Here is a 23,810-nt window from a genome sequence, read left to right on the forward strand (position 1 = left end):
CTGTCCTAGCTGCAGACACATGAATGGATGGAGAAGAAAGGAGGATGAAAGATAGAAGTGATCATGCCATTGTGTCTGCACTGAGCTCAAGATAACTTTATTTCCTTAAAAATATAGAAAAAGTAAAGCAAGGCCGGGCGCGGTGGCTCACGTCTGTAGTCCTAGCACTCTGGGAGGCTGAGGCCGGTGGATTGCTCGAGGTCAGGAGTTCGAGACCAGCCTCAGCAAGAGCGAGACCCCATGACTACTAAAAAAATAGAAAGAAATTATATGGCCAACTAAAAATCTCTATAGAAAAAATTAGCCGGGCATGGTGGCGCATGCCTGTAGTCCCAGCTACTCGGGAGGCTGAGGCAGGAGGATCGCTTAAGCCCAGAAGTCTGAGGTTGCTGTGAGCTAGGCTGATGCCACAGCACTCACTCTAGCCCGGGCAACAAAGCGAGACTCTGTCTCAAAAAAAAAAAAAAAAAAGAAAAAGTAAAGCAAAAAAGCCAACTTTATTTGCTAAAGCTGACAGCCAGTCTTTGGGTGTTAGTTCACCAGTTTGATTGTTTTCATACTGTATAAGATACTATTCAACCAGACTTGAAGTTTCTGGCACCTTTTATGTCATTTATCTCTAACTGTGTGTCCTGTCCCCACTTTGCTATCGGGTCATGTTTAATCCTCTGTTCTGGGCCCCTGGACTTTCACACCGAAGCCCAGGGCCTCACTTTTCCCAGCCTCGTCCGTGCGTTGCTAAAATTAGCGAAGCACCCTGGGTGGCGGAGGGGCATGGGTAGGCACCTTCTCACATCCGCCTTCCCAGTGTGGGCGTCTGGGCTAGGATACCTTGAAATACCACAGAATCCCCTCTTCCCCTGCCAGGGAACACCCTCTGCCACGGTGACCCCAGGAGTCCGGGCCAAGGGGCAGGTTTTCTTCTCATTCTTACTCAGCAGGGAAAGTCAGGTTGGTCCCTCAATATGGAGAGTTTCAGGAGAACATCGTGGGTATCTGGGTCTTGATGTCTGAAGATCTGGAATATCAACTCTTCTTGGTCAAACTGACCTCTCAGTACAGAAACGATAAGAAAGGGCACCTGTGTCCACAAACAGCTGAGGGGACATTTCTCTTGTGAGCAGACAAGGCAGGGTGTGGCCCAAGGACTGGCCACGAGAGGCACAGATGCCCTTCCCAGTGAGGCTGCGGGAACTGTGTCTCTCACGGCCTTCCAGGGTCCCTGAGCCCCAGAGGTGGGTCCCCTCGGGAAACCCAAATGCAGATGCTGGCTTCCTGTCATCTCATCGCACCAATCATTCTTGCCCTGAGCTTTATCTGGACTTCCTCCACAGCGTTTGCTCTAAGCTGAGGGGTCAGTTCCTCTGTGAACCCGTCCTCCGTCCACCTCAGACGGGCAGCCGTGAAGGTAGCTCGACAGCAGAGGGACTAGGTAGGTGCAGGAGCCTGTCCTCAGCTGCACTGAGGGGCCAGAAGAGCATGACTTGTTGAGGATAAAGTAACAGGTGATCATCCTTAAAAATACATTCTATACAAATATCCCTGGTTTTAAGGAAGGGAAAATTAGGATTAGATGTGGGATTATAAAATATGCTGAGATTTAATTATTCAATAATCATTCTAAATTATTAAACATGACAATTGTATAATGATATAGTTGGCCACTGTTGTGCATTACTGTGGTGACAGAAACTTGTGAACACTGTGTCTTCATTTGTTAATCATGAGGTCAGTCCCTGGAGGGAGCTCACTGGCATCTTCCCATGTTTGGGGTGGATGTTGGTGCCTAGAGAGTGTCTAAATGACAAAAGTCAGGGCCAAGACCACAGAGAGGGCTCAGGATAGAGTGAGCTGAGAGCGTTCAGGGGTCACCTGTCCATGTTGTGCATCTGTCATTCCCAGGTGGCTCCCAGCATCTCCTCTTGTGAGTGGCAGGAAGATAAACTTCACCCACTGGAGACAAGTGGCCCATATGGAGAGAAGCTGGGACCCTGGGCCCTGAAGAGCCACCAGGCCCTGGAGCTGGAGGTGAGGAGAGTCCACCTCGCTCAGAGGATTGAAGACCTGGAGTGGGAGCTGTCCCTGCTCCATGAGGCGGCCAACAGCAGTTCGAGCATGGGAGGGAGCTGGCCCAGCCGACACAGCGGCCTAAGGGGCACTGAGTCACATCAGATGCTGCATGGTGGCCACCTCCGGGAGGTGCCTTCTCACCGAGAACATGAATGGGCTCCCCTGGTAGGAAGGAGTGGGCATCTGGGGCCCGGAGTGTGTGCTGGTTTTACGACGTGCTCCTACAGGGAAACACCTGGATTTCTTTCAGAGCCTGGACCTCAGCTTGTGCTCAATTCTGCCTTGAACTTTCTGGGGTGAGGGAAAATAAACTGACATGGGTTGACAAAATCAGGGTGTGCTCCTATCAGAGTCTGTGCCCAGTTTTTTCACTCAGCTGTGGGCTGTGGCTTCCCCCCAAAACTTCAGTTGGCGCCCCTGGCTTGAGGGGTGAGAAGTGCTTGGCGGGGGGCCCTGAGAACATAGGTGCAGCCAGAGCACATCCACGCCCCATCTTCCATCACACCTCACAGCTGAGTCTCCTGGGCCCCCAGTGTGGCTTGTAGGGAGTCCAAGCAGCCATGTCCCCTCCTGGCTCCTGCCGACCTCCTGGACACAGAGGAGGGTTCGGTCTGTGGCCTGGGCCTCGTGACCACATCAGATGTCCCAGTACCAAAGGAGACTCTGAGAACACCCAGTCAAACTGGAGTTCTCTGACCCTGGACACACCTGGCCCTGCCGTCTGAGCCTGGCTCCAGCAGTTCCATCCTCAGAAGACCTGTCCCCTGCACTGTGCCCAGGTGAGATGTGCTTCACCTCTAAGCCCCAGCCCAGAGGCCTCTCACTCCACGGAGCTTTTTCCCACCCCTTCCCAGATTTCTACCCCGTCTCCACCACATGTCTGCTTCCCACCACAGTCACCTGTGCCCTGGATGGCCCTCTCTTCCAGTCGGAGCTCCTCAAAGCAGGGTGTGTCTCATTCACCTTGGTGTCCCTCTCACACACACAGACACGCTCACACACGTGCACATATAGACGCGAACCAACATTCAGACACACACACAGACACAGTCACAAACACAGACATGCATACTCTAACAGACACACGCACATATACCCTGAAAACACTGCTTTGCACCCACAGGGTAATAAGGGACCCATGAAGGCTTTAAGAATGTAATTGACTGTAAAGACAGCTTCTAACCCAGAGATCACACAGTCATGTCGGGGTGCCACAAAAGCACGTGGGAAATTGTGCAGAAAATGGTACAAAACTGAGTGCCAAACCCTGTCCCTTGGCACCTGACAGGTGCGAAAATGAACCTGTCCTGGTGGTCTCTGTCCCAAGTCAGGGGAAAGTATGAGGCCCTGTCAGGGACCCAGGACACATTACAGTAACAAAGAGGCCAGAAGGAAACATGTTCTCTGAGCACAGCTGTTTGGATTCCAGCATCAAGTTCCATCTTATCAGTTCCACAGGCATCAGAAATTATCTTGAAGCATTTAGGCAAATTATGTTGTGAAGAGAGCTGGATTTACAGAGATTAGGCAGACAAAAAGAACAAAGTTAAAATCAGAATGGAATAATAAGCCCAGTTTGAATAATAGCTTTAAACCAAGAAACTAATTTTAAAGGTAATCAGCTGAACATATTAAAAAGTCCAGACATACGTGGTGAGAATTATTATATGGAGTCTTGCTTCAACCACTTAGGAAAAGCCGTTTATAGCATGGGAAGTTCAACTTGTCCTGGTTTACATTTCCATGTCTCTGGCTATAGCATCAGATAGTTTGGTGAATTTCTGTGTGGCCCATACATTACCCACAGACTTGTTTCTTGAAATTTATCTAGTTTCAACATATAGGGGTTAAGGCACAAAGAAGTTTGCCTTTTTGTAATTCTTTGTAAGAAATTTGGATGAGAAGAACCCAAAAAAATTAAGAAAATAGTATACAGAGCTACAGTCATATAATGAATGTATTATACCTGTTTTTTTTTAGAAGTATAACTTTTTTTTCTCTATATTGATCACATAGAAACCTCAGGCTTAATAACTTCTTAAGGCTAGGAAGCCAAACCAAGGCAGACTTCAGGTTTTATTTACTGTTGTAAGGATGCTGGCTCTGACAGAAAGTGAGTTTTTATTTACTTTTTTTAAGTCTAGGGACCTTTGAAGTCAGGCATTGTATGCATATTTTCAAATATGATATTTTAGTCAAAGCTTTGGTAATAAATCTGGAAAACAAACATTTCAAGTAGACAAACAAAAATGTTTTAAATAAAAGTCATACGGACATGATTTTATCAGGTATTCAATGTCATATAGTCAACATTTGTTCTGCTTAATCTCCATTAGTAGTATCATGAATCCATCCATTTCTTTAGCAGAGTTCCGGAAATTTTTGTTTAATCAATTGTCCTTAAAGTTATCAGAAACCTGTATGTAAGAGTGTTTGTTGGAGTCTGTTTCATGAATCTGAGTATAAATGATTTTTAGAGATTTTAAAAATCTGATGAAAGTTTACAGTCAACAAGGAAACGTCACTATATCTATGACAGATAGTAACCAGAATTATGACTGATAATATATTAAACTTCTATAAACTTACATGCTTGTAGAAATGATGTTTTTGAAACATTCATATCAACAGCATACCAATAAATGAAACTAAGTAAGATCTAGTGTCACTTATCATTGGACCATGTTTCTTATACAATTTATCCAATGAGTCTAATCATTTAATATCCTTTTAAGATGAGAGATATATATTTGGAATCTTTCCAGGGACCCAACTGGAAATTTTCATAATTAATTCTAGGTTAAAGATGCTTAAGTTAGAATTCAATTTGGGGGAGGTTTGTCAAAGATGTTAAAGGGCTCAAAACATTTGACCAAAACAAAATCAGAGAACACTGTAAAATAGCAGTCATTCATTTAACCAAAGTGATAATCAAAAGGCTTTGAAAGCAGTACAGAAAGTTACATGGATGCAAAAACCTTCACCAGTAAGCAGGTAAACCAGGCAAGAAAGTATGTTGACAGCTTTAAAGACATTTCTAATTTTGTGTTATCATTAATTTTTAAACCAATTAATTTGCCAAACTTTTCTTGTCATATGAACTAAAAATAATTTAATTTAATTACTAAATATTTTATGAGTGTTCATTTATTTAAACCAATCAAAATACAACTTTTGAAGAGATTTCTTGCTGACTACACAAGATTTTATTATGTAGATATTACATATGACATAATGCACCAATACGTCTAAATATATATATATATATATATATATATATATATATATATATAGTGTGTATATATATATATACATATACACATAAAAAAGGTCTTACAGTTTTCATTTTAGAATTTTAGTCATGGGATAGTAAAACATATAAACTCACCAGTTTATAAAAACCAGTTGGACCTAAATCATTTTTCTAACAAAATGGGATAAGGTTAAGATTTTCCTAAGTAGGCCGTCTTATAAAGGCTGTCAACCAAATTTTGGGTAAAGCAGTTTGACTCAGTTTTCAATATACTGGATTGTACAGAAAACACTTCACTGTGAAAATGTGACTGAAACATGTGAGAAGGCTGAAAACATAAGAGTTCTCCTAAGAACAAAAAGACCAGTGTTATTTTCCGAGAGGGTCAGTTTGGAACCTGTGACTCCCAGTGTGGAGTTTGCTGTACTTGCTCTTTCTCATTGGCACTTCTACATCTCCAGTATCTGTTACAGCCCGAGCAGGTTCACTGCCTGCTGCTCAACAGGAGATCAACACACTGAGCCAGCAGGGGTTACAGCAGAGAAACAGTTTTATTATCACAGGCACCATGCGAGGAGAGGGGAGTAATTTCTCAAATCCATCTTCCTCAATCATTTGGGAGAAAAGGTTTTTAAAGGGACTTTGGTGAGCAAAGGGCTAGGGAATAGGGTCTGCTGATGGGTGAGGGATGAGCTCATAGGGTTGGAATGCAGAAATTATCTTGTCAGTTGGTAGGTTTCCTGGGTAGGGGCTTTCGAGGCTGTTGGATCCATTCCCACATCTGTCCACGGGTCGGGTTGGTGTCAGCAGATCTCCAGGATGCAGAGTTTGAAAAACACCTCAAAGACCAGTCTTAAGACTTAAACAGCAATGGAGTCAAAGTCTTGGGATTTACAATAGCAATTTTATCTATAGAAATAGTGGGGGGAGTCACATATCGGGTGCCTGTCAGGGAGGCACAAGGAGTGCAATTAAGTAGTAACCCTTTGCAGCAGCAAGGAAGTTAGGGAACAATGGCTCTTTGATTTCTGTCTGTATCTGTACTTCTATGAAAATGAGACCTGGATTACTATTTATACTTTGTGGCTTCACAGTACTTTAATATGGACAGTTTCATCTCCATGTGTCCCTGCCAGTCTGTGAGAACAAAACAGGTTGTGAAATATTTGATACAAAAGGCCTTTGGTCCAGTTCTGGCAGATACAGGGCTTGGTTTTGTCACGAAACCAAGTCAGTCCAGACTTTTGGTCTGTCCATATGTAATCATTAGTGTCCGTCAACTTAGCAAAGGGAGCAAGCTGCAGAGGCCTGGCTTGTGAGCCATCCAGAACATCTTATCATTTAGCAAGCATTGACATCATGAGGGGTAGTGTCAGCATCATCTAAGAGGTGCAAGAATGCCTCCTGTGGAATCAAACCATTGATCACAATATTGCCCTAGAATGTCACCCAGAAGAGATAAAAATTTTCTTTCTAGTGACTTTACCTGAGAAAAAGACACTTTTTCTGTGTTCAGTTACTCACCAACAGCAGCAGTACCATAACATGTTTTCTTTGGCTGTGGATGCCACTGCTTGTCATATCTCCATCTTCCAGACCAGTCCCACCAGGCACTCACTTTGGCAGAAACAAAAATGAGTTCAAGTTCCTTTGTATGATTTACATGGTGGCACAACTAGCAATTGGATTGATTAGTTAGTGTGGCCAGGGTTTGAAAAACTGGTGCAAAGGGATGCTGGGTCTGTGTCTGACCTGCTGGAAAAACAGTAAGAGTTAGTAAGAGTGAGTCATAGTTTGAAAGAAAAGTCATAGTGGAAGATTAAAAGGGAAATTGGGATAGGTTGAGGCAATCCCCACTCAGCTTCCCATGTGCAATCCTCGAACAGGGAGGCTCAAAAGAAAAAGGGTTAATGAAGAACCCTTCTTGAGGGGAGGGGATAAAAAGAGAGAAAAAAAACACAAAAAAAAGGAGTTGTTAGATAGAAGATGTGGTTTCTTGATCTAAGATCTTGGGAAAAACCTGTCTACTTTTTGGTGATGTCTGCTTCAGGGGCCTGGGAACTAGCCCTGGAAATCCTTGCTTTCGGGTCACTGTAGGGGTGATCTTCCTCAGTGCACTTTGGTGTAGCTCGCATGAATCCGGGAAAATTTTTCTTTTATTTTGATGGCCATGTAGGTAGTTAACAGTACTTCAAAGGGGCCTGCCCAGAGAGATGATAGTACATGTGTTTCTCTAAAAATTTTGATGTATACAGACTCTCTTGGTCAAAAAGGATGGCAGAGCATATCAGTTGGTGGAAGCCATGGTCCTTTCACCTGCTGATGATATGTTTCAAGCATATTAGTCAGTGTCTGCATATAGCTAGTCCCGGTATCAAATTGTTCACTTAAATCCCAACAGTTTCCAGACACCCTGGCAACAGAAGATCACCTGCCTCCAGAGGCATCTTTGGAGTCTGTGTAAATAGTGGCAACATTTCCTTTTACCAATATATAATCTCTAATGAGGGCTATAACAAAATTGACTCAAGGAATTTTTGGGTGAGCTTTTGAGTGCCCAGAAATATTTTATGTTAAAACTAAGTAACAGTTGCATGTACCCTCTGGAGCTTGGACCTAGAGGCTTTATGGCATCACTCAGTCAGAGACTTTCAAAGAATGAGGATGTCTAAGAGGACACCCGGTTTATGGAGTAAAACATTGTCCATATGCTGAACAAGTAAGGAAAAAGAATGGATCCCCGGCTAAACGTCAAAGTATGAATCAGCTGTGACAATTTGAGAGAATACTGAAGGACATTCACAGTTTCTCTGACTACTCAGGTCCATGTTAATAGTCTCACTGTGTAGGTGAATGTAACAGAAATTGTGAAGTAGAGTGAAATGGAATTAAAAAAAAAGTTGAGCAGAGGTCAATTATTGTACTATTAAAGTCACATACTCTAAAAAAGCATTTCAATTAGTTTCTATTTTCTAGAAAAATATTTGATGTAGCAATTATTTCTAAGATAATCAATTAAAGTACCTTTGTATATATTGGTAGCAAAATATTATATACACAACATATATAGACACAAGGAAATATAGCTATACAGATGGAAGAAGATATAATCAGTCTTACAAACAATTTTTTTCCATGGATCTTAAAATTATATTTTAATCTAACTACAAATCTTTGCATATTTTGTTGTTTTAAGCAATTGCTAGCTAGGTAACACTTTGCTGTTAGGAAATTTTTGCAATTTCTATAACTGTTTGCTTAGACACGCACCTAGTATGTATACACGCATAGGTAGGTGAAGTAAAGTAGTTAATTTAAGGATCCCATATTTGGCTGCATCTTGGCTGTGACTCATAGGTCTCCATTAGCAATTAAAACACTATTTCTCCATAAAAACCAGAGAAGAATAAGAAAGAAAGGAATGCAATACAGAAATATCTGTGAATTCTTGAACACATGACTAACATGGATTGTACCCTAACAATTTACTGTGAGTTTCTTTATGACACAGATAGATATTGTGGGTGGTCCACACAGGGTTTCACCACTGAGTCGGTTCCCGCCTCTCACCCGTGTCTGAGGTTCTGTCTCCAGGGGTCTAACACCACCGAGAGGGCTCAAAATGCCGAGTGATCAGCTCTCATGTGCGTTTCCTGGATGAGCCTTCTTTTAAATAATTTTGTTGGGGATTCCCTACAGGGACACGTCACGCCAGGGGCAGTCCCCCCAAGCACTCCCACTTGTACCCACAGTCACCCAGGCGTGCCTTTGGCCGGGAGGAGGAAAATGCCCTTTCTCTTTGGAGCTCAGCAACTCAGTCTCTCATTTGTCTACAAACGGGACAGTTCAGTTTCCTCTTTCCTTTTATAACGGCCCAGAAAAGCCAATTCAGAGAAATTTGGGGAGGAAGAGGCCATGAATGGAGAAGACCTTTTTGAGTTCATCACCATGTCAAAATTAGGACCCCTCAAAACTACTTCCCAGTAAAAGTATTGACAGATCAGAAAAATCCATGACCATCAACCAAGATCGTGAGGGCCGTGCAGTCTCAAGAGAACTAACCTGTTCCGACCAAGTGAAATCTTGAAGCGGTGTGAGCACCCGAGGGGGCCATGCCTTTACCTGGCACTCATGGTTGGCTACTCTCTCAGGGGTTGGTGAGTCTTCTGGGTGCCACACAGGTTGACATCATCTTGTGAACAGACAGGAACCCAAACTCTGAAAAGTAAATGAAAGAGGTTTATCCTGAGCTGAGTATGTGTGACCATGGACCAGAAAATCACAGGCAAGAGGTTTTCAGCGAGTGCTCTCACTCTGATTGGGTTACATCTTGGCTTTATACCTTTCAGAAGGGCAGGGTTTGCCCATAATTCAGTACACAGAAGGTATACATTGGTTTTGCCCCAAAAGGCATGACATGTCAAAGGGGGGTATTACAGGTTACCGGTGGGTTTAAGGATACTGTTTGGAGATTCTCTTTGTATTGTAATAACCATTGTGTTTACCCTAAAATAAAGTATTATATAAAATTTAACAGCTTAGGGATTTGTTCTCCTAAGCAGAAACTGTGCTGTGTCTGTGCAGTGGACACATAACGTCCTAGCTAGTAAGAGTTGGACAAATGAACAGTGGATAAGACCAAAGGGAAAACTGAAGCTGCCAGTTTAAGCCCTTGTAACCACAGGTTCAAATCCCTAATGGTAACGTTCATATCAAATGATAGAAAGAGGGAGTTAGAAACACATTTTATGTGTACCTTTGCACAGACATTGAAATCAGGGGAAGAAAATACATCGTATCTAGGATTCAATGGCCAAAACCATAATAACTTCATAAGCTTTTGACCATAAGTATGTCTTTCTGTGCTCCTATGTGCTTCATGTTTCCATTATGTTAATTTTCTGACCATTTATTTTAGTTCAGCCTGTCTCCCTTTTTAGATACTTAAGAACATTAAACACATGGGCAGTTTTGTTCATAAGGCAGGAGATTTTGCTGTTATTGTGAGACTAACATTAAATATCCCTAACTTATCAGAAATGATACAAACACAGACCATTTTGCTTTAGGATGGGTTTAGACTTGTAAGATTTTTGTGCTAAAAACTGACACTTTAAACACATCAAACTGTCCAGGAGCATACATAAAAATGTATGCTCACAATTTGAAAAAATTTTCACTTTCACTTCACCATTCATACTTACCCTGTTTAAATAAGCCAATTCATTTACCAAAGTTTACTAAATTCATAGGAAATACAGAGTAATCTTGCTTCTTTTTAAGTAAGTTAGCAGTGCTGCCTTATGTATAAAACAGTCTGGCATCATGTAAACACAACACATACTACAAGGATATCCACAAATAAATCTAAACACATGCACACATATAAACATACACACACGTACACACACACACAATGTTCCATTACCTTTAACCTCACAATTCTAGCCATGAGGTTCTGATAGAAACTCCCCGGTTTACAAAACATCACTGGACCAGAATTACCTCTGACAAAACTGGTCTCTTTCATATGTTTGAATTTTCATGGCCCTGAGAGTTAAGCTAATTAAGCCTATGGACCAAAGTGTTGGATAAAAGAGTTTGGTGGCAGTCTGATTTTAAAAAGACCCTTTTATCCTTTTTTTCTTTCTTTTCCTTAGAGGAAAAAGAGTGCTCAATCTTTGTGTTTTAGCTTGAACTGGCTGTAAGATCTCCAAGTAGCTTTGAATGACAAATAGCATAAACTTTGAGTCCACCTCAAGAGCAACAGGAAAACTTAGCAGGTTGAGAGTTGACAGAACAGACAACAGAGACAGAGAGCTTGAAAGACTGGACATTTTAAATTCATAGAGGCAGGTCGAGCACTTGAGCTCTGAATTTTCATGGATGCAATTTGCCCTTCAGTTAAAACATGTGCACAAGAATTGGCCCTAACCAGCTGCAGTCCTAGCGTACCTGGCACGCCTTTGAATCTTGCCATTTACACACACACTTGTGAGTAGAGTTGCCGGAATGCGACCGGGGTGCCCAGATAGGATCATTCTCCTTGCCTTTTCTCACTTGTAGAGGATTGGCTTCCCATTTTTCTTTACAGGAAGCAACCGAACAGCGGTCTAGGGGTCAGTGTAGTGGATCAGAATGTGCTGATTGTGGGCAGGACCGCACAGGGTTTCACCACTGAGTTGGTTGCTGCCTCTCACCCGTTTCTCAGGTTCTCTCTCCAGGGCTCTAACACCTCTGAGAAGGCTCAAAATGCCAAGTGATCAGCTCTTATGAGCATTTCCTGGCTGATCCTTCTTTTAATTAATTTTGTTGGGGATTCCCTGCAGGGACATGTCCGACCGGGGGCAGTCACCCCAAGCACTCCCACTTGCACCTGCAGTCACCCAGGTTTCCCTTTGGCTGGGAGGAGGAAAATGCCCTTTCTCTTCGGAGCTGAGCAACTGAGACTCTTATTTTTCTACAAATGGGACAGTTCAGTTTCCTCTTTCATTTCACAAAGGCCCAGAAAGGCCAATTCAGAGAAATTTGGTGAGGAAGAGGCAATGAATGGAGAAGACCCTTTAGAGTGCACCTCCAAGTCAAAATTAGGATCCATCAAAACAGCTTCCTAGAAAAAGTATCCACGGCTCAGAATATACCAGGACCATCAACCAAGATTGTGAGGTCTGGGGACACAGGAGGACTTACCAGTTCAGCCCAAGGGAAAGCTTGGAGGTGGGTGGCTTTGGATGCTGTGCTGCTACCTGTTGCTGATTTTGAGCTCCTCCTTCAAGGAATCCTGAGTCTTCTTTGAACCTCAGGTGTGAGCACCATCTTGTGAAAAGCAAAGAACCCAAACTCTTTAAAATAATTAAAGAGGTTTATTCTGATCTGAACATGCATGACTGGCTCACCTGGAGCACATGGCCTCAGGAGGTCCTGAGAATATGTGCCCACACTGCTGAGGTGCAGTTTGGTTGTATAGGTTCATGCAGGTAGGAACTACAAATAACTCCCTAAGTCAGTATGTGGAGGGCGTGTATTGTTTTCCCTGAAATGGCAGGACATCTTAAAGTGTGTTCTTATATGTTATATGTGCACTTACAGTTTCTTTGACTTGTAACTGGTTAAAGTATGAAGCTTTGTCTTAAGTCTTGGAATTTCTTAACTTAAGAAATCTGTTGCCCAGATGCGGTGGCTCACGCCTGTAATCCTAGCACTCTGGGAGGCCAAAGGTGGGTGGATTGTTTGAGCTCAGGAGTTCAAGACCAGCCTGAGCAGGAGCGAGACCCCATCTCTACTAAAAATAGAAAGAAATTATCTGGACAGCTAAAAATATATATAGAAAAATTAGCCGGGCATGGTGGCGCATGCCTGTAGTCCCAGCTACTCGGGAAGCTAAGGCAGGAGGATTGCTTGAACCCAGGAGTTTCAGGTTGCTGTGAGCTAGGCTGACGCCATGGCACTCTAGCCTGGGCAACAGAGTGGGACTCTGTCTTAAAGTATAAAAAATATAAAAAAATAAAAATAAAAAGAAATCTGTTAATGAGAGATAAGCCATTGGATGTTTACTGAAACTCAAGAGGTCTCTTATGTAAATTGAAGGCGTATAGGTTTGTTTTAGGCTATTTTCCTTCTATAGCCTTAGGTCTGTTCATGATTTGGTGTCTCACTGTCATAAAGTATGATGTCTCCAAAAGGATAAAGGTGCACCTACCGTTTCATAGCCAGTATCTGAGCCTTAGGTTATTTCTGCAGTGCCCTTTGCCAAGAGGACGTCCATTCCATCACAGCTGGGGGGATTAAGATTTTATTTTAGTTCATACAAACCTGACTGTAGAGAGTTGTTCTTTTTCTCTTGATCCACCACAATCACTGTGCGGCCTCTTCTGAAGCTAGTGCTCTGCGGAATTATTTACATTAAGCAGAAAAATATTATCACCTTGCTATGAATACCTGGTCTACTCCTAGCAACACCAAACCTTAACAGTGCTAGGTGAGTTTCCAAATATTAGAGGTTGCTTCTCTCTTCTTAGTGTCTCCTTTTGACCAAGCTAAAGTCAGGTTTCTGGATGTAAATCAATGACCTCTACCATTTCTGTGATTTGCTAATCAGCTGCTTGTCTAGGGAGCATGGCCTATAGAAATACTAGGGCTTTTAATTCACCATCTTATAATAGGACATCTTTTTGTTTCTAAAGCATTTCATAGTTGTGAACTAACCTAAAATCATACCTACCACAACAATAAATATTTCTTTCTTTATCTTTTGGCAATTGATATATCTGAATGATGGCAATTAATGCAACCATCTGGAATTATTTTATTTCTGTGAGAAGCTTATATTTCAAGGCCTGATTTAAGTTTCTTATAGCATACTCAGCTTCATAATTTTTAGTTTTTTTAAATTATTAACCACATAAAACCACATTAAAATCAAGGTTGTTTTGTCTATAAGGTTTAAATTATTGTGAATAGTTCCCAAAATGCTGGCAAGTAATTGTTGGGTTCTTTCTTTAGGTGATGAACGAAGAGTGGCTGGATTCAGAGTGAAGCAGCAATGAATAGAGACCTTTGAAGACGAAAGCAGTAATATTTCACAGGATGCCAGGTGACTGCCAGTAAAAGAGTCTGTGGAGAATAGGAACCAGTAAGTGTAGTAGAAACTCTGGAACTAAATCAATGGAAGTTTTCATACATTTTTCTATTGCTGTTATAGATCCCAAACAAGGTGGATATGGCTTGGCCACTAGATCTAACAAAATACTGAAATAAGCAGTAGGTCTCTAATGATTCCCACATACTTGAGTCAGCACTTGGTCAGAGTTTTCATGAACAAAACATGAAAAAGGATTTGTGAGCCTAGAATCCTAGAGAAAAATCTGATAGTTTATATTTCAGTATTTATGTTTAAATAGCAGCATGCTTCTTTTAACTTGAAAAGTACACAGTTATTAAAACATACTTCTATTAATATGTTTTACTAATATATAATTAACCTAATATCAACTCTCTTTTGGATTTGCCAGGTTTGGAGCACTTTAATTTTTGCACAGAGGGAAGTAAAACTTACTTTTTTGTTGTTTTTAAATACCAAGGTTGAAGGACAATGGCTCTCATAACAGTTTTGAATTATTTAAAACCTAAAGAGTTTTAACAAACCTAATGATTCCTATTTTCCTTTGTTTTGTAGAACAAAATTACTGTTTTGAATTTTGGAAAGCTAAAACAAAAAATAGTAGTTACAGAAGACATGATATAAATCATAACTAATGTCAGAAATAATTTCATACATTTTAAAAACACTGTAACAATTGTAATTGAAAATAAATTATGAAAAGCAAACAAGACTTCTTTTTAAAAACTGATTTAGGAGTGTAAAAAACAATAACCAAAATTTAACAGAATTACAAGAAGAAACTTCCACATAAGCATAAAATAGCCCAGTCATTTTAAATAAAAATGTCACTCATTTTGTTTCTGCTTTATAAGTATTTATATAATAATTTAAAGGAAAGGACTTATAGGTTTAGACATACACAGATATATAAATATAAAAATTGGTAATAATAAAAATTCCCTATGGTTTTAACAAATAATTAACTAATCAGTATATTAAATAATACATATATATCATATTAAATTTGTCCTGTGGATAAACTATTAATTTCTTAAATAAGAAGGAAATCATATCTAGTTTCTTGTATACATATTTTCATGTCTCTAATTATCGTATCTTATATAATTATTTAAATTAAGTGTCTTCATATTAAATATAAATGTTATATATCATAAAATATAATTTATATATTATAAATGAAATTATATAATATTTATATTAAATATCATCTTTAATTAAAATAACCTTTTCCAGACAGAAAAAAAGAACTAGAGAATAAAAAAAACATGAATTGTTTTACTGTTTTTTCTCCATCAACACATATTAACAATTGATTAACAATTGAAATAGATGAATATACACATATTCACATACATATACACACACATACATATTTATTTGTGTTGTATAATTTTGAACATACTGTATGTGCATGCATATATATATATATATATCTCCTCTGAGGGCAACTGGAGGATATATATTTTGTCCTTAAGCCATTGCCATTCAAAAATAACAAGAATAGATATTATCATTATTTATAAGTGTTTTGTGTCTGTTTTTTACTAAGAAACTTTCCAGGCTTTCAAAACTTATTAATTAACTGAATGATTTATGTAAGATCTTAAAGGTAGATAAGGATAGGGAAATTGTAATTTATCTAATACATTAAATCCTTATGATTTGTAGCTTGTAAAAATATTATGAAATTAAAACGTTTAGAATGGCATCCATTATCATTTCATTTAGTTCAATATAAGTTGGTACATATAATTTTGTGTTTTAAGCAGTGATGAGATCAGTGGTAATTTACTTATAAATCCAATATAGGAAATTTATAAAATTTAAGTCACAAGAAATTTTACCCTCTTATTAAACAAACAAAAATATTGTTCCTAACATATGTTTCCATTGTAAGCTGATTTTTTAACATGAAATCATACCATACACTAAACTTTTTTGATGTTGAAACCAAAGCCATTACTTCTTAGCTCCTAACTATCGTAACAGAAGCTTACTATGTAAATAAGCTTTTAAGTGTCTACCAAAAGAAACACCACTTAATAACTTTTTTCTTCTTCCTTTTTACGTTTATAGCTTAATTGATGTATCATTAGCATACCCTAAAATTTGCCCACTGGAAATGTAAACTCAAATTGTTTTGATAAATTTGTACTTATGCAAACATCACCACAATCCAGTTTTAGAACATTTCCATCACCTGCAAAAAGTTCCTTCACAATCATTTGCAGTTAATCCCGTCTCCCACTCCCCACCTTAGAAAAATGCTGACCTACTTTGTCTCTATAAACTTACTTTCCTAGACATTGTATGTAAATGGAATCACACAATATGCAGACGTTTTTGGTCTGGCTCCTTTCACTCAGCATGTTTAAGTTTCATCCAGATTTTAGTACTTAGTAGTGTGCTTTTAATTACTGAATAGTATTCCATAGTATGTATATACCACATTTCTTTAATCATCTGCCAATTGATGCATATTTGGATTGCTTCCAGTTTGAGCCATTATGAACAACACTGCTAGAAACATCCACGTACGTGTCTCTGTGTGAACGCGTTTTCATTTCTTTTAAAGAGATTCCCAGAAGTAGACTTACCAGGTTGTGTGGTAAGTCTAAGAAATTGCCAAACTGATTTCCAAGGTAGCTGTACCTTTTTACACTCCCACCTACAACATGTGGGGATTCCAGTTTCTCTGCATTCTCATCAACACTTGTTATTTTCTGGGTTACTGCAGTCATTTTAGTGGGTATGTAATAGTATATCATTATGGTTTTAATCTGAACTTCTCTAATGGTCAATAATGTTGAGTATTATCACAATGTGCTCATCATTCATAGGCCCATTAGCCATTCTTATATCTTCTTTGGTGAAATGTCTGTGCAAGTCTTTTGAACATTTTTTAGTTTTATTCTTATTGTTGAGGTTTACATGTTCTTTATATATTCTGGATTCAAGTCTATCATCAGATATATTATTTGTGATTTCATCGTCCAGTGTGTGGCTTGTATTTTAGTTTTCTTAATGGTGTCTTTAGAAGTGAAAAACTTTGTAATTTCTATAAAAATCCATTTTAATGTTTTCTTTTATGGACTATGCTTTTAATGTTGTCTGTATGAACATTTTCCACAACACAAGGTAATGCATTTTTTCCCTATTTCTTATTGCAATTTTAAAGTGCTGGCTCTTACATTTGGATTTATGATCCACTTTCAGTTAGTTTTTATGTGCTGTGTGAAGTAATAATGCTTTTTTTGGCTTATGGGTATTCAATTGTTTCAGCACTATTTGTTAAAAGACTGTATAACTTTGTCAAAAATCATCTGACCATAAATTTAAACATTTTTTAAGGACTCTCAAATAATTTTCATTGATCTATATACCTGATCTTGTGTCAACACCATGATGTCTTGATTACTGGAGATTTATAGTAAGTTTTGAAAACAGGTACATAAGTCCTTCAACTTCATTCTTTTATGTAAAAAATGTGTCTTCATTATTTTAAGTCCTTTTCATTTCCATATAAATTTTCAAATCAACTTGTCTATTCCAATAAAAATGTCTACTGGGATATTTATAGGACTTGCTTTGAATTTAGAGTTTAATTTGGGTAGAATTGTGATCTTGACAATACTGAATCTCTAATCAATGAATACAAAATGTCTTTCCACTTATTCCTATCTTCTAAATTTCTCTCCGTGATGTTTTATAATTTTCAGTGTACAGGTTTACAAATTTTTTGCTAAATTTATTCCTATTTTATTCTTCTTCATACTATTTTGAAAGAAATTTTTATTTCATTTTGTTTATTGCTAGTATATAGAAACAATTGATTTTTGTAGTTTGATCTTGTATCCTACAGAGTTATTAAGCTCATTTATAACCTTAAAAATCATCTGACCATAAATTTAAGCAGAAACAGAAAAATAAATGCCGTATGTTCTTATAAGTGTAAACTATGGCTACACCAGGGCACACAGAATGGTATAATGGAGACTTAAAAGGAGGGAGGCGGGAGGGGGTGAGGGATGAAAATTATTTATGGGGTACAATACACACTATTCAGGTGATGGGTACAAAAGCCCAGACTTCACTATATCACATATACATGTAACAGAATTCAACTTGTACCCTATTCTATCAAAATAAAACAAAAATGAACAAAATTTTACCATTAAATAAACATATAAATAAATAAATGGGCTACATGAGGGGTGGGAATCTCCTAGCGAGTGAGATCATTCTTGGCATTTTCAGGAAAAACTTGATGTCAGAAGCATCAATGTGAAAAACATCACTCCTCCATCCAGAAGAATTCAGGCTGCTTGGACTTATAGATGTGGCCAAAAGAGGGCCCAGCTCTGAGGTCATTAAGTTACTGAGCCCTTTTGATGACTCACTAGGACTAGATGTAGGACTTACCTGAGATATAAGCCCAACCCCTCCATTTCCAGAAGAGGAAGACCTCACAAGTCGGGACATCATTGAGAGATAGCAGAAAACTTTCCAATTTCATTGTGAGGAACAAAGCTGAGCTCTCTGATGGTTTATTTTCTAAGGACCTCTCTCAGGTGGCCACTTTCATTCCCACCACCTGAATTCTCTTTCTGCAGCCCAGGCTACAGTGGGAACTGCGTGGGCCTTCTCACTAAGAAAACCGACCTTGCTATGAAGCTCTCTCTGTCCGCGCATGTACGACGCATCTCTCACAGGCACAGCGATCCAGAAAACTCAAGTGGCCGTCTCCATTGCGGTCATCTGGACTTCCAGGCAAACAGGACACACAGGGGACAATGAGCAGGTAAGCTGAAGACTCTGGAAAGCAGGGCTGGCTCCGGACGAAATTTCTGGAAACCAAAGTGGCAAAGTGGAGGACTGTGGCAGCCAGAAACTGAGAAGTCATGGAGGATTAGGAAGCAGAGGGCAGGAAGCTGTAGAATAGATGAGACTCACTGGAAGTGGCAGGCAAGAGGGTGACCTTGAGACATGACCACAGGAAGGTGGTCACAGCCAAAGGGCGGGTGCTGGAGCCCAAGTTCAGCCCTTCAAGTCCATGCGGGCTCTGCTGCACTCAAGCTTGGCAACCAGCTTTTCATCACTACCCTTTGCCTGCCCGGCCAATCCCCAACTCCGCTCCAGGTGCGTCACAATGTCACCCCTGTGACCTCACACTCCCCCACTCCTGACCCCACCCACCTGTTATTTCATGGAGGCAAGTCCTCCTCTCTCTGTCCCTGTGCCAGGGGCACCCACTAGCTTCACGCCTGATGTCCTTCGAGCCATTCCCTCTCACCTAGCCGCCTCCACTGGTCCAGCGGAGCAAGATGTCCCAAGTATTCAGGTGGCTCATAATTGAGGCTCATTCCCAGGATGCTGGGATGACTGGGCCCCAGGAGCCAAGCAGACAGGCTTCACAAAAACACAGGGTAGGAAGGGGTCGGAGACTTGCAGCTGTCTACTGTCCTGATTCTGCCACCAGCATTTGCCCCCCCCTCCCTTTGAGGCACTTTCCCGGCCACGTCCATGAGTTCGGAGGGTGACAGTAAATCAGCTCGACCATAGCTGTGAGGAATAGGAACCAGGAGAAACTGAGCCCCCAGGTGTGCGCTCAGCTTTGGGGAGGCACAGCCTGGGGGCTTGGGTGTGGGGAAGAGAGTCTCTGAGGGCTGGGCTCCAAATTTGAGGATCAATTCAACAGTTCTTCCCCCACAGGAATCAAGTATTTTTTTTAATACTTTAATCTGTTGGGGAGCAGCCTGGATGGAATTAACATGCCACCTGGGGAGAAAAATTGATCAATGTCACACATGCACAAAAAAGAGTATACTCATTCTATTTGACAACTTCATTTGATTATCCTAAAAAATAATGCATTGGAGGCACTGATAAAGTGGGTGTTAATAGGGTGTTATTTTTCATTATCAACATTGTAAAACATATATTTCACAACCTATTAAAGTCTTACTAATTGTCATTTTCTTACATAAAAGTACATCTCTAATTCCTATGTTACCTACAGCATTTTTATCTCAACTACTGCAAAGTTTGCCTGTTGATGGGCAATTGGATAGTACTTTTTAAATAGTTAAATCAAGCTAATATTTGAATTTTTAAAATGACATTCACTGGGCCAGGCGCAGTGGCTTACACTTGTAATCCTAGCACTCTGTAAGGCCAAGGCAGGAGGATCGTTTGAGCTCAGGAGTTCGAGACCAGCCTGAGCAAGAGCGAGACCGCATCTCTACTTAAATAAAAAAAAAAAAAAATAGAAAGAAATTTGCTGGAAAACTAAAAATATATAGAAAAAAATTAGCTGGGAATGGTGGCACATGCTTGTAGTCCCAGCTACTTGGGAGGCTGAGGCAGAAGGATTGTTTGAGCCCTGGAGTTTGAGGTTGCTGTGAGCTAGGCAGATGCCAGGGCACTCTAGCCCAGGCAACAGAGTGAAACTCTGTCTCAAAAAAACAAAAACTTGATGTTCTTGAGCTTCATCTATGTTGAGACATTTAGCTGGCATTTATTCATTTTCACTGCTGAACTTTATTTTATTGTATGACTATATTACCATTTATTGATTCAGTCTTCTTTTACCAAAATTAGGTTGTTTTCAGTTTGGGGCTATTATGAGTCATGTTGTATGAACATTCTTATACACATATTCTGTTGAATGAGTACTGTACTCATGGTCTGTTGAAATAAATTCTAGTGTTACAGAAATGCATAGGTTCAATACCTTACTCGATGGTAACCTGATTTCCAAAGTTACTTTACTATTACACCCCAACCAACATTAGATGAATGTTCAAGTTCCTCCACATCCTGATCATTTTCACACATTTTAAACCTTATCAAAAAGATGGTGTACAAGGGTGCCTTATTTTGGTTTCAATTTTAATTTCTATTAATACAAATGAATTTTAGCATCATGTCATATACTTTGAGACAGTGTATTTTCTCTTCTGTGAAAAGCTTTATGTCACCTGACCATTTCTCCATAAGACTGTTATTTTTTAAATCTATTAAAGAGTCTATCGATTTCCCCATGATCTTCAATCCTCACTAACAGTAATATTTGTTACTCATGGAATCTCCATACAGTTCTCCACATTTCCTAGTTCCTTTTTGGATAGGTGGAACCATGCTTTTAATTTATGGGACAAGGTCTCTGAGCGGTCACTTTTAAGTCAAAGGACTTATGAGCTGGCACATGATCCTCTCGTTCTTGCTACTCTGGCCATAATGACCAAAACGACCACAAGGCTCCCAAACGTACAGCTACAAGATCATTAAGCTGCTTTTTGCCTGGATCCCTGAGTGATTCTGGGGAGCAGATTACGCATCCCACCCCCACCCACCCCAGCCAACTCACACTGGATTTGTGTTGTGAGAAATGTGAAGGAGAATCTGTTACTACTGTATATGCTAGTCTGACCTTGACTTAACTGCTCATTTATGAATCAAATTTCCAGGCAGGTAAAAGTTGGTTTTGAGCTCTGTGTTATGTTCCACAGGACCATTTATCTATCGCACAATGAACAGTATGTTATCTCAATGAGTATAAAGTGTTTTTTTATTTCAGCATATTATGGGGATACAAAAGTTTAGGTTATGTATATTGCCCTTTGCCTCCCTCCCCCAAGTCAGAGCTTCAAGCGTGTCCATCCCCCAGACAGTGCGCATCGCACTCATTATGTATTTATACACCCATCTCAGTAGGGAAAATCCCTGTACCTTCGTCTATCTTCAGGAGTGTTTTGACTATTTTTATTTTTTATTCTTTTATATATTTTTAGGATCATCTTCTCAAGTTCTGTGCCAGAAAAACCCCATTGAGATTTTGCCTGCAATTACATTAAATATATGATCACTTTGGTAAGAATTTGTATCTTTGCTCTACTGAATGTTTCATTAAAGAATATGTGCTCTACTGAATGTTTCATTTAAGAATATTTTATATCTCTGCATATTTGTTTAAAAATGTTTTTCAATATATTTTATAATTTTTTCATAAAGGATTTATACATCCTTTATTATATTAACCCCTAAATACTTCATATTTTCATGAAGTATTTTCTAAATAGTACCTGTTAAAAATTATTTCATACAATTGATCCCTACTTGTTTATGAATGTTCAATTAATTTTACATTTTGATATGTATCCAGCCACCTTATTAATTTTATTGTTTCTAATACTTAACTAAAATCTCCTTTAGATATTTAACATAAGCAATCATAGCATCTGTGAATAATGACAATATTTTTTATTCTTTCAAATATTTATCTTACTTCACAGATCCTGCCAGGATCGTCAGTATAATCTTGAGAAGAAATTATAATAGCAGGCATCTTTTCTAATCATTTAATATCCTATTAAGATGGGAGATATATATTTTGAATCTTTCCAGGGACTCAACTGGAAATTTTCATAATTAATTCAAGGTTAAAGATGCTTAAGTTAGAATTCAATTTAGGGGAGGTTTGTCAAAGATGTTAAAGGGCTCAAAACATTTGACCAAATCAAAATCAGAGAACACTGTAAAATAGTAGCCATTGATTTAACCAAAGTGATAATCAAAAGACTTTGAAAGCAGTACAGAAAGTTACATGGATGCAAAAACCTTCACCAGTAAGCTGGTAAACCCAGGCAAGAAAGTATGTTGAAGGGGTGATGCCACTGTGGGGGCAGGGGACATGCAGGGGACATGAGATACAGCCAACCCTCTTAGAGTATAGGAAGCTTGGTAATTTTTTACAGGATTTCACATGAACAGAAAAGAACAGAGAATAACATGACCACCTACTCCCCTGTTAACAAGTAAAAGATTACAAAACTCAATGTCCTCATGTATCTATGTAAAATCATCCCCTAGACAACAGTTCTCCCACTGTGGACAGCCACTCTCATCTGTGTTTGCTGATATTCTCTACTTGTTTACATTGTTACTTCGTATGTTTGTATCTGTAAATGTGTATTTTTGGTTTGTTTGTTTTTATATCAATGGTAACATGTATGCTCTTCTGAAACTTGCTATTCTATGGTTTTGGGATTTATCCATGTTGATCTATATAGCTCAAGTTGGTTATTTTAACTGATGTGTAATATTCTAGTTTATACAACTACAATAATCTTCTCAATTGTTGAACATTTAAAATGTTTCCAATTTTCCATTACTATGTAGTGGTGAAATACAGTAAAATAATTTCACTATTATAATAAAAAATAATTTTTGCTAAAAAAAGAAAGTATGTTGACAACTTTGAAGACATTTCTAATTTTATAAAACTTTTCTTGTCATGTGAACTGAAAATTTGATTTAATTACTAAATATTTTGAGTGCTCATTTATTTAAACCAATTTTGCTGACTATACCAGATTTTATTATGTAGGCATTACATAGGACATAGTGCATGTGTATATGCATCAATATACCTAAATATATATATATATATATATAATGTGTATATATATATACACACACATAAAGGTCTTAAAGTTTTCATTTTAGAATTTCAGTCATGAGATAGTAAAACATATAAACTCGCCAGTTTATAAAAACCAGTTGGATCTAAATCATTTTTCTGACAAAATGAGATAAGGTTAAGATTTTTTTAAGTAGGCCATCTTATAAAGGCTGTCAACCAAATTTTGGGTAAAGCAGTTTGACTCAGTTATCAATATACTGGATTGTACAAAGAACACTTAACTGTGAAAATATGACTGAAATATGTGAGAAGGCTGAAAACAAGAGTTCTTCTGACAAGTTCTGACAGTTTCTTGGACTCAATTCTTCATCCTTGAAGATAATAATGTCACCATTTCTTTTACTATAGGGAAGGTGTCTTTATAGGAATTTTATGTTTTA

General features: G+C 39.0%; 3 long non-coding RNA genes across 4 annotated transcripts; 1 reads left to right on the forward strand and 2 right to left on the reverse strand.

Moving 5' to 3' along the window:
- Positions 1-6,243: 6,243 nt before the first annotated feature.
- Positions 6,244-12,083, reverse strand: LOC123629858. Of its 2 annotated transcripts, XR_006732331.1 has the most exons (4): positions 12,014-12,083; positions 9,386-9,541; positions 6,848-6,940; positions 6,244-6,727 (listed from the first exon to the last, which is right to left on the reverse strand). It is a non-coding gene; the product is annotated as an uncharacterized LOC123629858 (long non-coding RNA). The 2 variants fall into 2 exon arrangements; XR_006732330.1 differs by having other exon boundaries at positions 6,244-6,940.
- LOC123629859 lies at positions 12,077-13,937 on the reverse strand. Its single transcript, XR_006732332.1, has 3 exons — positions 13,878-13,937; positions 13,136-13,208; positions 12,077-12,139 (listed from the first exon to the last, which is right to left on the reverse strand). It is a non-coding gene; the product is annotated as an uncharacterized LOC123629859 (long non-coding RNA).
- A 4,634-nt stretch (positions 13,938-18,571) lies between these two features.
- LOC123629868 lies at positions 18,572-22,343 on the forward strand. The gene is made up of 3 exons (XR_006732343.1): positions 18,572-18,747; positions 21,740-21,818; positions 22,241-22,343. It is a non-coding gene; the product is annotated as an uncharacterized LOC123629868 (long non-coding RNA).
- Positions 22,344-23,810: the final 1,467 nt, after the last annotated feature.

Source organism: Lemur catta, unplaced genomic scaffold, assembly GCF_020740605.2.
Source record: "Lemur catta isolate mLemCat1 unplaced genomic scaffold, mLemCat1.pri scaffold_55_ctg1, whole genome shotgun sequence".
NCBI classification, from domain to species: domain Eukaryota; kingdom Metazoa; phylum Chordata; class Mammalia; order Primates; family Lemuridae; genus Lemur; species Lemur catta.